The 16,864-nt window shown below is 38.4% G+C and overlaps 1 long non-coding RNA gene across 5 annotated transcripts in view; it reads right to left on the bottom strand.

Moving 5' to 3' along the window:
* The window catches only part of LOC107319239 (uncharacterized), a 191,401-nt gene that overhangs the window by 15,608 nt on the left and 158,929 nt on the right, over window positions 1-16,864 (bottom strand). For 2 of the 5 annotated variants that reach the window (XR_001557696.3, XR_014947504.1), the window contains one exon: window positions 9,765-9,947. The exons of the other annotated variants lie outside the window; for them this stretch is intronic. This is a non-coding gene — a long non-coding RNA (uncharacterized LOC107319239). The remainder of the gene's footprint in view (window positions 1-9,764; window positions 9,948-16,864) is intronic. 5 annotated transcript variants of the gene reach the window in all.

Below are 16,864 nucleotides of genomic sequence, written 5' to 3' on the forward strand. Positions count from 1 at the left end.
TTCGGAGCCTGTGACACTGTCTGACACTGACTGATTAAGATACAGGTACTGTGGCGCTGTCAGGAAAGAAGAGAGGACTTGCAGTGTTGTTGCTGTTCACGGATCTCCAGCAGAGCAGCAGCAAGGCACCAGCACAGAGCAGCACCGTGCTTTGCCACCTCTTCTGAGAATTACTGCCCAGCCAACCCTGAAGCAATTCAGTACACGCCACATTTCCAGCACAGCCTGCCCCTCCAAACAGACTCTGGCTATATACTGTGGGTGATCAGAGCCTCATGACAGGGGAGGGGATTGCGATGGGATGAGCCGAAGGAGCTTTGAGAAGGACAAAACTCTGAACACTCTAATGAGGAATCAGGAAACCATTAGGAAGACTGTTACTGCAGCAAACAAAGCCAGAACCTAACAGGGAGATAAACAGAGCTACCAAGCTATGCTACAGGTACAGACAGGTCTTCATTTTCTCAATGGGTTTAAAAACTGCCATCTTTAAAAAGGAAGCATTCATATCTCTCTGAAACCCCTTTTTTTCCTGGGTATCCCCAAAGCTCAGTCTACACCACCAGTGTGAACCGTGAAAGGGATTGCTTTGCCAGGCAAAGGCATTTATTGCTTATGTATTCTACCTTGAGGACAGGCTTTCCAGTTTTACTTTGTTTAATTCTTAGGGCTTCCCTTGGTACAAGAGATGGGGTTTTCCCCCACGTACCTTCTCTTGGCAAGTGATGAAGTGTTTGAAGCCCTCAGAAACAGTCGCGTAAGTTTATATCCATGGTGTCCAGACTTAGGAATGCCCTTCAGCTCAGATCTACATTTTCTGCCTTTTGGGATCATCTCTCCTCCTTACAGCCTGTGCTGGCAGGAATACAAGCAACAAAAAGAAGTCTCAGCTGTCATCAGAAACCTGAGACCGCTTCAGACTATAATTCTCATTTGTGTGCCAAACCAGGTGTGTTTTTGTCTTCCTTCTGGTGCAAGTGTCCTTGTCCTCCATGAAGCAGAGGCTGGAGGAGACTGGAAAGATTCTGCTCTTCCTTGCACCAGGAAGGAAGCTCCTGGAAGCCTGAGAGCCTCTGCTCTCCATTACAACAGGGCTGTTTTCATCTCAGCTTTCTCAATAAATATTTAGTGGGCAATTCACATTTTCCCTCTTGCTCTGACTAACAGAGTTGATTATTGCTAGGGTCAGGTGATTACATGAGCTAATTAATATTCACAGGCAGCAGTAGGAAATAAGTACAAACCCCATCTCCTCAGCTTTAATTACAATATCAGTGTTATCAAATTCCATGTGGACATACCTCCCAAATCAGCTCCAAACAATTTTGGATGTGTATACTAACAAGATCCACAACATCTTTAACTCCTGATCTTCTGTCATTACAATATAATTACTCTAATGCATCTTTACTACACAACACCCGCCAAAAATAAGAACCATTGAGTACACCATGTAATTATAGAATAAAGATGTTAATGTAAGCTTCCAGCTTCCAGTGACTCTCAGCATTTTTCTAATTCCATTATTCAACATTCGTTGGCACCTTGACTCCAACCTGCTCCCCTTGCTCTCTGTATTTTCATGACATGCAATTCTAGCACTGCAAAGTCCCAGGCAGCACTGAAACCCCAACAGAAATACTGTATAGGAGTTAATTAGGTGGCAGTAAAGTGGCCAAAGCCCTTTGGTTTTTTAGCTCTGGGGATATAGGCGAGAAATAGAGAAAAGTGAGACAGAGAAGAGACACTGCAGTTTGCACCTTGCTGAGCTACAGGTAAAAGTCTGAGCCTTGTGTAAGCATGACGAGAGAGGCTAGGAGAGATATGATTGGTATTGGCTAATTAAGATAGGGAATAGCCTATCTTAAATGCTGACAGAGGAAGAAATAAAAAAAGACGACTTTTTAGGGAGAAGAAGATTAGCTTCAACTGGCCTCTGTGGCAAAGAGAAATGTCTGTATTTCAGAAGACAAAGAGTAAGCCTGTGGAATAGCTTGTTGGAGCCCAAGCCATAAGGATTACCTCTCCTAACCGTAGCTCTGCAAGCAAACAGAAAGACAAGTAAGAATTCACTGGCGTGTTTGATCCAGGAATCAACTAAGATAGGAATGAACAAGATGCATAATACAGAAAGTTTTCGGGAAGAAGGATTCCTTCTCTGAAAGGCAAAGGCCCTTCTTGAGTCTGTGCCAGGTAAACTGTAAGAAAAGTGCAGCTGCTTCTTGGAGCAGTACTTCATCTCTGCTGATGTTTGAGTGGAAATGAAAATTAAGAGCTGCTAGGCTGATCTTCATCTCCATGCTTCACCTGTCAGATTTATACCATATGTCTTGGCTGATGTTCTGTCATATCCCAGTTCAGTCTGTTCACCCATTAACTGTTTTGCATCCCACGTGCTCACGTAAGGATCATAAATACCTGTTGAAAGGTACAGCCATCACTTCCAACAGAGTAAACTACTCTTTTCTCTCTAGAAAAGACTCCAAAATGAAAACAAGACTAGTTTAGAATAAGATTTTTTTAGTTAGCAGCTAACCACAACACGGCAAACACAGTTCCTAAGACAAACTCTTTCCCTGACAGTCATTTTGCATCTACTCTTTAAAGAGTTACCTTCAGAGACAGGTCCCAGTCAGGGAGAGATGGGGATAAGGCAGTTTTAAGTAAGCTAGAAGCCAGCGCATAATTCCGTTTGAATCCAGAATTTAGCTCACTGCTTAGGGTGCATGTATAAGAATAGGGGCAATATATATAGTTCATACGGGGAAACAGAAAGAGGATGGGAATGGACAGGATTTATGGTTTCACAGGGGGTCATTTCTAATTTTAAGGAGATTTGTCTGCCCTGTTTCTAGGGCAGAAGGCAGGAAGCTCCTAAATGGAAAAGGAAAATATTGTTCTACTTGAACATCACACTGGCACTGTCAGATGATTCACAGGCTCTGGAGAACACAGACATTACCAGCTCAGCACATCTATATACCAATCACCATTTGTCATACGCGACTACTTCCCACAGTCCTAAAAAAGCATTGGTTTTGTGTATTATTTGCTGGAAACATAACAAACTTCATACTGAACAACAAAATAAAAACAGTACTTGATTGTTTTACTGAATATTTGCCTATTTACTTGGGAAAACTTCACTTCAGGATTCTTTATGCAATCTAATAAAAGGACCCCCACAGCTGTCTTCCTTTTGGAGAAAAGCTGTCAACATCCAGCACCATTTTCTGCATATTGAGTGAAGTACTTGAAAGTCCCAGTTCCATTTTAATGTGTGAGAAGCTCTCCCATTTGTATGCAGCTGGAGAGAGTAGTTTTATCCTCATTTACAAAAGCCACATGATGGATTCCTTGCTTTAAACAAACACTATCTCAAACTTCTCTTTTCCCCTTCCTCCTTCCCCCACTTCACCACATACAAATAGACCTACTGCAGCCAGAGGGTTAATGTTGAGTATTCAATACTTAGTGCACTTCCCATTGTGATTACTTCATTTGTTTGTTTTCTCAGGTACTTCAGATCAAAGCATGCCCTGGTACAAAGATTCCATAGGAAGACCCCAGATAGTAAATCTGCCTACCATTGACCTGTACACACAGGTTGCCATTCTATCAAGTCCACATGGAGGGATGTTAATTATATGCTCACACAAGCACTACATAACTCCTGATTTTTGTAAAGTCTTCTCACAACTGATTTCTGGTGGTTTATTGGAGTTCTTGAACATTTATTGTGTGTTTTGAGAGTCATAATTATTTTTATTTACCACATAAAGAGCAAATTTCACCTTAATTAAACATATATCAGCGATTATTAATCAAAATGCTGATAGTTTTCTTTCATGCATGTAAAAGACAGAAAACCATTCAATGGAAATCTAGCAACATTCATAGCACAGTTCAGTGTTAACTCTGATGCAACCAAGCATCATTCTTACAGGTAGCTGGGAGCATCCTCACCACACATAATTACATAATATTTTCAATGTTACTGTCACAAGGAAAGATTATAGCTGTGAACACAAGGGGAGATCTTCTGTAAGAGACACGCAGCTTAGCATTGTGCACACACCATAACTGAGCACAGCATACATATGCTTCATCACATCTCCACACCATAAAACAGAGAAATTATACTTAAAAAACATTTTTTCCCCCTGAAAGTTGCAGAACATTTAACAGCTCCAGTATAAACCATAAACTGCCAACAGTTAACTGCCAGCCATTATCAGCTTCCCACTGCAGGTATGCCAGGTACTGCAGGCTAAGAAAGACCAACTGAAACTGCTTCAGGTGGTAAATCTCCAAGTACAACAAATTTGGAATGGTGCTAGGAGCTCATGTGAAGCAGCTGGCCTGAGGAGCCAGAGTGACTGTATTGCCACCCCCAGTGGAGGTGCTGTCACTTACTTTCAAGATCTCTGTTCCGCATTTCTGTTTTGAAGGAAAGTTAAAAGAAAAACAGAAAACTTTCAAAATTCCTAATGGTAATTAAAGCTGTGATTTTTTTATTTTTTTTTTTAACACTTGAAAAGTTTGGTTATTTTGGTGCTGATTACTTTGTCTGAAACAAATGAAACAAACTGTAGAAATTCTGGATGAACCTTTGAAACATCCCAGTGTGAATGCAACAGATTTGAGAACCTCAGGTCTCCTGTGGTCTGTTTATCATGTAAAGTAGAACAGGAAGCTCATAAATACAGACATCCACATCTAAACCAGCATTCTTGGTACCAACAGTGCCCAGTGTTGTGGCTGCTCCTGCTGGTCAAGCTTTTCTTGATATGCCAGGCTTCCACCTCCACAAGCTATAGGTTGGGACAGCCAGATACTGAAATGAACCAGTTCTTTACAATGGAGAGGGGAGCCCATGCTGAACAAGCCCCAATATGAGCCAGAAACATCAGAAACTTAGAGGAGCCAAATCAACCAAAGATGCTTACAAGGTATTTGATCTTTGGGTTCATCTGCGGTCAAGCTGCAGGCAGCCTGCAGGGTGCCTTGGAATCACAGATCTGTAGCGGAGCAACAAGTAATGGAGATCTGCTCGTGCTCTGGAGGCTTGGGGGGAAGACCCTGGGAGCTTCCTGAGAAACAAATTTTGCTTTCAGTAACATCATTTTCTAATTAAGCATTGCTTACCAGAAAATTTCTGCCTTTTTCTTCTTAATCTTTCTAAGCTCTTGTACTGTTAGATATTTTCTGTGTTTCACGTGTAGCTGCATTTCCCTAAGTTCAGCAGTATGTTGGAGTGCATGGGAACATTCTGTCTTTACATGTAAGAGTGAGCTTGGGGATCTGTAAAATCCTTTTGGTTACTGCAAGATCATCACTGCTACAGGAAGGACTATTTCAGTGACTGAGAAGTTTCTGCATACATAATGTCACATACATAATATGACTATTCCATATTAAACTGTTTTATTCCATTATGGCACATGAGTGCATTACAGAGTAGCTGTTGTACTTTTCTGTCTCATCGGGAATATTTATCACTACGATGAGCATACTGCACTGACTCCAACTAAGCCCCAGACCCCTATTGTGCTTGGCGCTATAGCAACGGATGGTAAAAGGCAGTTCTTGTTCCTAAAGACGTTTCTGTCTAAATGGACAAGGCACTGCCAGAGATTTCTCTTTTATTCTTCAGTTCATAACAGTTGCAAAACAACTTGGACAGCATTAAGAATTGCAATGAATAGATTGCGATGATAGCAGCTGTAGGACAAACTCGCAAGTAGGTGGGAGATCCCAAGCTGGTAAAAGATTGTGTGCAATCCTGACCCCAGAGAATCAACATGGAAACTCCTATCTACTCCAAAAGGAGCTAGGATTTCCCCTCTCTGTACCCATTTCACTAGATATATATCTACCTATATGGAATGATGAGTGTCACATAGTAATAACTCCAAATTAGCCTGGTACTAAAAGCAGAGTTGCAGTATTGACCGGTTGTTCCTATCAAGAACTATCTGGGAACTTAGAAACAGAGCTTATAAATGGAAATATCTCTTCTTCTAATATTAAGGAACTTGCTATGTTCTACATACTACACACTTCCGTCACACAGCTTGCCAGCCCTAACAGGAGACTCAAGTAACTATTTTTTTAACCCTTTCTAGAAGACGCAATGCACATTAAAGCAGAGATGGTTATGATTTCATACATGCAGGTTTGTTTTCTGAACATTCTGCTATGTTACATTCATAGTCAGAAGTCTGAGTGATTCTCGTTTTGCACCTGCAAGTTTATCACAGAATTAACTGTTATTTAATTAATTGTTATTATGCAAAACAAGCAGTAGCACCTCAGTAATGGTACAACCACCTCAGTCAAAAGAGGAATGAGCTTTTACTTAATGTTCTAAAAATACAGTTGAGAAACCTTCAGTCTCAGGCCATATGATAAAACAGACCTTGTTGGCTGAGCAGATCAGCAGCTGCTGCTGTTCAGGAGCCTTCACCCTAACAGTGTTCGTCTTTCTTTCCACCAAATTTAGAGATGATGTCAGTGCAGCCAACCCCGAGAGTTCAAAAATCAGAAGGCAAACCAAAATAGAATCACAGGATTGATATCAAAGCTATGAAGGGTATTGAAACTGCAGCGTACAATTTGGGGGGGTCAGTCTTTAGATTTTTTAATTCATAGGAGACACTCTTCCCCCTTCCAGTTGTCTGCTCAGTTATGGCTGTCTGATATGCCCTATTTCAAGACTGAGAGGCAATGCAGGATAATGGGAAGCACAAAGGATTGGGGATCTATTTAAAGTTTATTTAAAGTTCAATTCTCCATCATATGTAAAGCCTAAGTCCTGCAAATACGTTATCTGAATGCTGAAGCCAATTCATGCAAGCAGCCTGGTGGAAAGCAGTAGGGGTCCTCTCATACTTGAGTTTTGTCGCTTACATAAGTTATTATTATTGCACTTCAGAAATGTTACCCTCTGCCAAGTTAAAAAACACCTAAGAATGAATTGAGTGTCAATGACTTTCTCTGTGATTTTGGGCAAGTCCTGTATAATTTCATATCCCAGCTTCCTGCTCTTCATGAAGAGAAGTTCACATTTATCTCTACAAAGTACTTGGAAGCTCCAAACAAAAGATAATACAATTAAGAGAATGAATAGACTGCATTCTTCCAGTGTAAACTGAATCCTAGACAACACAGCTGGAAAGAAGGCTTACAAATAAGTCTTGCACAATTTAATTTCTAATAAAGTCAAACCCACAGAACTGAACTTGAGCCACTACAGATCAACAACTAAGAGAAACGTCTCATCTTTCTCAGTGCTGAGAAGACTATTTCTCATCTCATAGCATGGAACTTCAGAACTTCAGAAGTATAAGGAGGATCTGTTTCAAAAAACTGCAGTTCCTCAGACCTATCATTCCTCATATTGAAGTTTTCCAAGATCTGAAATATGTCTTCAATTTTTTTCTTGCTAGACAAAATGTAGAATTTTAACTGGATTTATATTTAACTCCTCCCAATTTGGAATTATTTTGAATATGAATTTTCTGATGTGTTAAGATAAAACAGCTTGTTAGAGTAGAACTCACTAAAAATAATGGAAGGCTTTCATCTTTTATTAAGCATTTGAAATGACAAAATACTGCTCCCAGAATGGCTTAATTTGAAGAGGCAAACTGATATATTTTGTTAATTAGACCATTATAAAACTCATTTAGGTGTAAATAAGTCTAGATCATTAAATCTTAATGTACAGCGTCAAAGTGAAACTTCAGTTTTCACACTTTCTATTAATGTTAATTTATTACCCTAAAAATTAATTTTAAGTAGAATTAACATCAAAAGAACGTACTTCACCCCCTCCTCTAGTTAAGGAAAAGAATGTATTGATAGTAACAAAAGAGTCATTCCCACTCCGCCCTCCATTTATACATTAGCTCTGCCTACAAGAGCTTGTTAACACTTGAACATAAAATATAGATAACTGATTTCAAAATATCTATGTAAATACATAGAAAGCACAAGGAAAAAAAACAACGACAAAAAGAAAAAACAGAGATAATCAGTGACACAGTTACTAATTCTCATGATAACAAGGACAATCTATTGCAGTGAAATAATGTAATTAATCCAACACATGATCAGGCACAACCGAAAAGGAAATAACAAAATGTTGAAATCTTGTAGTGATTCCCATCTTCAATACTAATAGGGGACAAAAAGTACAACAATAGTAGCAGGGCAGCACAACCCTAGGCTGCAGCAAATGAGAACAAGCCCAAATACAGCAGCTGTGGATACAGAAACATTAAAAAAAAACCAAACAAACCAAACCAAAACCAAACCAAACAGATAAAAAACGTGGATACAGAAACAAAGGAATAAAGACCATTTACCTTTGGAAGATCTAAGGTTGGCAGGGATCTCGAGTGAGATACCCTCACCCCCCACTGCCAACCCTTAAATGAGGTCTGGGAAGGGGTTCATCCTGGCTCTACCCCTTCCAGACACTCAGGTACATTGCATGCACCTGAGCTCCCACAGGCTGGCCCTGCCTTTCCACCAGGTGCTCCATCACTGCTCCAAGCCCTGACTTAGCATTTCCACTACACTGTCACAAAGTTGTATTTTCAGTTTCTCAAAGCTTTACAAAGCAGGAACTATTTGGACTGAAAGTTTCCAAAAAATTTCAATGGCACTCAGGCTGATTTTAAAAGTTTCAGATAAAAAAAAAAACAACAACAAACAGAAAATTGTCAGAGAAATTCAGCCACTTCTATGAGCAACCTAATTTGTCTTTTCTTACCTTCTAAATAACAATCTTCTCACAAGAATGACAAGTGTTTCACTGAAAGACTGTATTATATCTGGATGTTCTTGCACAGATTATCAGCAAATTGAGGGTAGATGCAGATTTTAGACTTAAGAAACAATTTTTTCACTATGTGGGTGTTGAGACACTGGAACACATTGCCCAGTGAAGTTATGGATGCTTCATCCCTGAAAGTACTCAAGACCAGGTTCAATGGGCTTTGATGGACCTGGTCTACAGGAAGATGTCCCTGCCCATGGCAGGTGGTTGGATCTAGAACTTTAAATGTCCAATACACCCAAACATTTCTAGGATAAATGAAGCATTATTGCAGCCTAGGATATTATTATTATGCAGCATTATTGCACTAGGATAAATGAAGCATTATTGCAGCCCAACAGGAGTGATTGCTTCCAATGTGCATGTTCTTTAGAAGTGTGTGGCATACACAATCAAGCATGACACAAGAAAATTCAGAGAATATTGAAGTATACCTCAGGGAGTCACTAGGTTTTCTAATGGCTTTAGAGAAGAAAGACTAATTGCTTTTGCACAATGCAACTGTTATATTTCTATCACTGCTCTTAATTTTTTGTTTGGTAAAGATGTAATGCAGTCCACTTAAAGAAACTTATAATAAAAAGCAGGTAATTAAGGATTAATCAATCAGAAATTATTGGACAGACTGCATGTATTCAGGTTCCACCATTTTAGCTATGCTTACTTGTTCCTACTGATTTTCTGTAATATCAGCAGTAGACTAGAATTCTTGTAGCTGGCATCAAGGTGGTATAATATCAATGCTGTTCTAGCTCCAAGTGCAAAGCACAGCACTATATGGGCTACTGTGGGAAAGTTAACTCCATCCCAGCCAGATCTGGTACAGTTCTTTTGGCAAACATAGTCAAGCTTGCTGCATTAAAAACATTAGTTTTTACTGAGAGCATAATGATGTCATTTGAAGTGGTATACGCACCTCCTCAACGTGCTCTCCGTGAGATGAGTGAAATCGATGGAGTTAACAGAGTGAAAAAGTGCATCAGTTGGTGAGACGGTCGTGGGTTTGTTACATGCACAGTGAATTAGGAGGTAAAAGCTGCAGCTGAACGACTTGTGTCCCCAACTGACTGAAACGCCTCATGTTAACAACGTGAATAATCTGTTTGCAATAATGAAAAATATGTCTTAATGATAATAGAATAATTACATAATTTTCAGTAAAAAAAAGGGGGGGGCTTTCCTGATTTCCATTTAGAAAGTTCACAGAATTTCCTAAAATTGAAACTGTTGCTGTCTTGGAAATTCTCTTGGTTTTCAGAAATGTTATTACTTATCTAATTAACTAGTAGAGCTGTGTGACAGACAGGCTGCAGTCAGTAGTCTAATATGAGCAAATTCGACATTGCTTATTGCTTTCTAAGGTGGCTTTTTGACAGATTACACTTGGTGTACAAAAGTCCAGGTGTAGGTTCCTGGATTATATGATCTTCCTTTATAACTGACCCAAAATAATCTTTAGCTTGAATTTGCTTCCTTGCTAAACCTGAAACAAGTGAGGCTGCCACTGAACTGTTGACACACTGAGTTCAAGTTTCTTCTTACTTAGTACACTGTGGAGTGCTTAAATGAGAATTCTCTGCTCCCCTTGGACAGGTGAAGATTGATTCCAGCGGTCTTGCAATCAGACTGTAAATCAAGGGAGTTGAGAATGACAGCATTTCAGTGGTATGACCAAAAGAAGAGCCAGATTATTCTTTGCCAAGCTATATGACTATGGAGATCCATTCTAATATTTCTTACTCTCTTACTACTTCACTATTGATATTGTGGCAGGATTTGTAATACCATTAGCCTGTGATGCCAAGAGCAATCCTTTTAAAGAGTGTGACACTGAATACAATCTGTGGCAAATGATGCCTTCAGTTAGGAAGTATAAATGTGACAGAACTCTTCCAGAATGTTTTAAAGAGAATGTCTTGACCAAAAAGTGACAAAAGAGAAATCACTGCTTCAGCCTCTGTAACACAGCACTGAGACAGAAAAAATCTCAACTGAAAATTCCTTTTCATGCAATGATTGATCTCACTTTCATTTAAAGTACTGTACGTCACAAAAAAATCACTGAAATCAGTTGGAACTACAGCCCTATATATTACATGTCATAGGTATAAAAAACATCTTAAGATATTTTTACTAGGTCACTTAGCTCTGCTCCTTAGTTTCATTGTGGCTCTAACATTTATCAGCCTTGCTTGTCCAAACTAACCCTTAAAATAGAAATATATAGTGAAGTTTGACAGAAATGAGCATACTGCATTGGATATTCAAATAACAAGAAATACAGAATTTGCCATAATGGGTCCATCTACTATTCCAGGGCTCCTCTTATACTTTATATGACCATAAAACATCTAAATGACAGTACAAAAAAAGATAGAAGTGTTCCTGCTTCATCATATTTCTCTGACTCATGAAATTTGATCATCTGTACAATCACAGCTACAAATAGCAAACATAAATTACCCAGCCCTATTACATAAGGGCAACTTATCTGTTTTCTGTACCACTGAAAATTCCATGGACCTATGGATCTATTCTCTAGATAAAGTATTTCCTTTTATTTGTCCTAAGTTCACTGGCCACAACTGCATGAGATATTTCTTTCACTAAAATATGGAATGCAGAAAACACCCCTCCCTATTGCCCTTCTGAATACTGGACTGTTTTTCAATTGCTTCCTACTCCTCCCAAACAAAACCATTAAAAGATGAGAATCTCACTGGCATGAAATGGTAAAGACAGTTCATATCTTTTAAGTGCTTTTAATGTAAGTCTCACTCACTTTGCTGCACTGTTATGAGATTTAAGAGACAGGCTGTTCTATATTCCAATTATCTTGATCACAATTAGGAACAGCTATACTGGAAAGGAAAACACAGCTCTTGAAATGTGTCTGTCATATCAACATGGTGTCATGAAAGAACTATAATACATGAGGAATTCTATCCTGCTGGTTATTATACTGATTTGCTAGAAACTTGGCCTCTTCTTTGTTTTTTGGTGTTGTTTTTGGGTGGGTTGGATTTGTTGTTGTTTTGTTGCTATTGTTTAAGAATACACCACAAAGACACAATATTGTTTTCATGGGGTTTTGTTCCTCTAGAAATCATTTTACCTGGTCATAATTTAGGATCTGTAAAAATGCATCTCCAAGTGTGATCCAGTTTTCTATTGTTATGTTGCAAATAGATGGAATTAAAATAATACTGATGAAATTAACAATATTTTGTGTCACTGCTGGTTCACTGATATTCCACTACTATCTGTATGCAAGGCCTTCAACACCATACATGTATAAACATTAAATTTAATGGAATGAAATGACATAGAAATATGGAATAGATAATTAACAATTAAGCAATTATTACCCTTTCTTACAAGTCACAAACTGTTCTATGAGGCACTTCAGTCTTGCAAGGCAAAATTCAATGCCAAATTCTAAATTAACTAGGTACTTGTAAAATCACAGACTACCTTTTTCATCTCCTGTTACTATAGACTGTTTTTAAACTTCTCAGCTAGTTTTTTCCTGATCAAAAGAAAAAGTAGTTTAAAGGAAAGCTTTTCCTCTGCCTTTAATGGTCACCTTTAAGTGAATATTTGACTGATGGGACCTAGTCAAGTTTTACATTTAAGAGACACTTAATGAAAAGGTACATCACTCTTAAATGGTCCTTAATTGGTTCGTGTGATGTCTGTGTTGGTACTTAGCAGAGGATTGAGTTTCACACTGAAGGTTTATTTCTACTAACCCTTCACTCATGCCGAGTATCCCTTTCTCCCTTGTGCAAAGCCTTATTGATTTTTCCCAGAGTAATTTTCTTTCTCAGTTCTACAATTCTAAATCTTTTTCTCTGTAGTTTTTATAAAAGAACGAAATCATTTCTTCTAGATCTCTTATATCAAGTAAATTAATTTTAACTCTCTTTGTTTTTGCTTCTAAGCTATAGCACGCTATCAAGATCATCTAACATTCACTGTTTCTATTCTGTATATAACTTTAAAACAACACATTATGCCCTTTCAAATGCAATTGCCAGTACTTCCCTGACATGTTAAATTAGCCCACCGTCTCAGTAACTCCTTTAATTATTGGCAATGCCTGTGGGCCAAATGCCATCTTATTTGCACTGCAGTTCTCTTATAACCCTGAAATAGCATTTCTTGATTTTTCTATATATTGCTTCAGTTACTACTACGAGGGATGCTTCAAAAGCAATGCCTCCTATTTTATTATGTTGGCCCACAATGCCAGAGGAAAATGTTGGTGGTATGGCAGTAAATGTTGAACCTTCCCACCAATACTCCATTAGATTTTGTTGCTGTGTAACAGATGGCAGCAGAGGGGCAGTCAGACAGAATGGCCTCTGACATGGAAGTGAGTATGAAGCAAAGGTGTGTCACTGAATTCTTCCGTGCAGAAAAAAAATGGAACCCACTGACATTCATCAATGCTTGTTGAATGTTTATAGAGACCAAACTATTTGCTCTATCAAACAGTCTTAATTATGCTCTTTGTATCTGTTCCAGCTCCTAAGGAAATAAATAAGAGGCATTACTTTCAGAGAAACCTATGTACTTTCAATCTACAACTGTAGCACTGAATAGAAAAAGGAAAAAAAAATCAGTAAAAGTATTGTTCTACAAAACCTAAAGGTGAGGTGCATTTTTCAAGGTATTTCAACAATTATTAACTTGATACAAAACTGAAGAGTGTTTTAGACAGCCTGACCTAGGCTTGATCTATCACAGATTAGTGGAGTTCCTCTTTTGAATATAACAACTAGCTGCTTCTGTACATAAAAATTAATTTTTAGTGGTAAGGTACAATGTCAGTTGACAAATTATAATCTCTAATCCCAGGAACAAGAACAAAATCTTGTGTAGCATTTCTACCATCTCCTGATAGACTGGGACTTCATGAGCAAAAATAAGTAAGAAACACTGGTCAGAAAAATCAGGTTTAGAGTCATGTTTCACTGAAGATCTTATAGAGACATGGACAATATTGCATACTTGATCTAAAAGAAGATGTTATAATGCTGCAACTGCTACAGTGATCCCACAGGAAAGGCATTTTCTATGCATTAGTGTCAAAAGAAGCCCACCTCTTATGATTTGACCTAATATGCCACTGAAAATGTTTGGTATTAGTGATCAAATGGTAACATAACTGGTAAGGAAGAATAGAGATAAGTCATCCCATCCTGACCAGAAGTCAGGGAGGTTGCACTGCAGACTGTGTATCACTGAAGGACACTTGAAAAAGGAGAAAAAAAACACAATGAAAACAAGGAAAACAAAGCCCAGTATGAGACCAAAGAAAAACAGCCACCAGAAACCACTACTGAAACATCAAGAAGCAACCTGCTCTCACAAACATACTTGACATATATTCCCACTAATTATACTGATGTAAGGGAAAAAAAACCTGTGACAGTAAGGAAGACTAATAACAAAGCACAGAATTTCTCTGAATTCTCAGAATTACTCTGGGCATCTCCCTTGCCCATTTCCACCGAGTCTCATTCCATTGCAGGACTTTACTGGCAACTCCTACACCCAGTAAAGTCTAGTATTACTTTTAGAGCTCTCTGAGTCTACAGGTGTTTTTGCTGAGAAAGGTTAACTGGGAAATTAAGAAAAATCAGTAATAAAACTTATTTTTTTTCTAATGCATGCCACAAGAGGAAAATAATGCATATGTAGTGTAATAGAACCAAACATTAGAAATGGGATATGAAACACCATGTCAGAGACTGCTACCAGCAAGTAAATCAATAAGATATAAATGATTTGATTAGTAATAATGTGCTATTAGTTTTCAAGTCAATGATGGTAAAATTGATAACTGCTTCAAAACGCTTTTCATTATTTTAGTTCAGTTTAAACAACTATTTTGTAGTCATTCTACTAATTCACTCACCGATAAGAATAATTTTCAATGCAGCATGAGTCTTGTCACTTGAAATATGCCATTAAGAGGAAGAAGAGAAGGAGTTGAGGAAATGTAAGTGTATCATTTTGGAAAATTATAACTACCTCCTCCAGCAGAAAGTGTCACAATTAAGTAGTAATGATCACTTTGAACCATTACTGTGTGCGCTCATCTGCCAGCAGAGATTTAAGCCACTTTCATGTCATGCAACAGTAAATTATTCTGGCAATTCTATTAGCAATTTATTTTCCAGATCTCTCTGTTATATTTGAGGAAAAATAGCTCTTCTTAATCAGAATTACAATTTTAAATAATCTTGTATGGTTTACTTAATAGAACATGATAGTCTATTATGCCAAAGCCTATTGAGAATTTTTAATCAGTTGATCATTAACCCAACAGACTTTAATACCTCAGACAGAACTGTTCGTGTCTACTGGGGGTGAATGCAGACGCGTTGCATGTGCTATAAATCTATAAATTAAAAACCTGTTTGAATCTGCTTAAAACCTGTTACAAAAGCTGACTGAAATTCTCTTCCTGGGGAATTCCAAGTTGATGTTTTACCTTCCATTCATTTCACCATGCAAAAAAAGATCTGAGTGTTCCCCTAAGAGACTTAAATACACTGACATGACAAGAGATATCTGAAGGAGTGAGTAATTGACTGTGGAAATTTTCACCTGGTTTAAACTCATTGTGTGCTAAAAGCAACTGAAATGACAGGAAGTGTTAATGATATTAAAATAAATGATTGTGAAATGTGAGAGAATGAAAAGCACACTCACAATCTGCATTGGCAGCCTTGATATGAAGGCTTCGTTCAAACCTCCCAAGCCGCTATTCATAGCTATTGCTCCTTGTTATGTCATTGATTGGGAAGAGATTGCCTCTGTCATCTCTGCAATTCTTCCACAGCCTATGGCTGTAGGCTGCTATTAGGATCGGTGCCAGATAAAGCAAATGCATTTACCACAATCCCTTTACAGAGGGCTGATATCCCAGGTCCCTAAATATCTTGACAATCCTCTGATGAGTCCTCTCCAGTTTGCCAACATTTCCCTTGACCTGAAGGGCCCCAAATCAGATGTGATATTTGAGGTGCAGCCACAACAGTAACAAGATGACATGTAATATAGCCCAGTATGTGATTTGCCTTATTCACAGTAAGAGGGCACTGCTTGCTCACATTCAGTCTTGCATCCCTTGTAACTCCAAGTTTCCAGCAGGGCTGGCTGTTTCTTAGTCAGTTGGATCCCAGTCTTTACCAAGGCATAATGTTTTTCCATCCCACTACAAACTTTGATCTTCATTTTGTTGATCTTTATGAAGTTTATGTTGGCCAGATTCTCAAGCTTTTCTGTATCCCTTTGCACTGATGTTCTATCTTTTGCCAGAACACATCTGCAATTTAGGATCATCTGCAATTTGGCCAACTGTGTATTCACTTGCTTCATAGGATCACTTAGGCTGGAAACACCCTTAAGATCAAGTCCAGACATCAAATTAACACAACCAACACCACCAATAAACCTAAGCACCATGTCCACACATATCTTAAATACTTCCAAGAATGGTGAATCCACCACTTCCCTATCATCCAGACGACCAATTCAGATACTTCAGGTGAACAGCTTTAGTATTTACCGCTGCATACTCTCACAATAAAGCACTGGTTGACCCCTTTGGCCTGGTGGTCTAGCTAATTTACAGATCCTTAAACTACCCAATCATTCACCCCGAACTTTATTTTCCAAATGTGAAAAAGAAGACAACGCAAAAAGCCTTTCTCGAGTCAAGTTATGGCATACCCACTACTAATCCCTTTTCCACCATTGCCTTTTTAGATGAGTAGTTTCCAGGCTGGTACAGTATGATTTACCATTCTCAAGTCCTTGTTGACTGCTCCCAATTATCTTGTTGTAATTCCTTGTTTTTGAGATAGAAAACCATCTCAGAATAGCTACTGCCTCTTTGTTCAGCCACATCCTTGTGCTCTGCAGGGTTAGATTCTAATCAGTACTTCAAATGCTCTCAGGTAAGTTTTCTAATTATCAGATTGTTGACCATTCTGGTCT

The sequence above is a fragment of the Coturnix japonica genome, chromosome 6 (genome assembly GCF_054131305.1).
Source record: "Coturnix japonica strain WE chromosome 6, WE-NBRP24, whole genome shotgun sequence".
Taxonomy (NCBI): domain Eukaryota; kingdom Metazoa; phylum Chordata; class Aves; order Galliformes; family Phasianidae; genus Coturnix; species Coturnix japonica.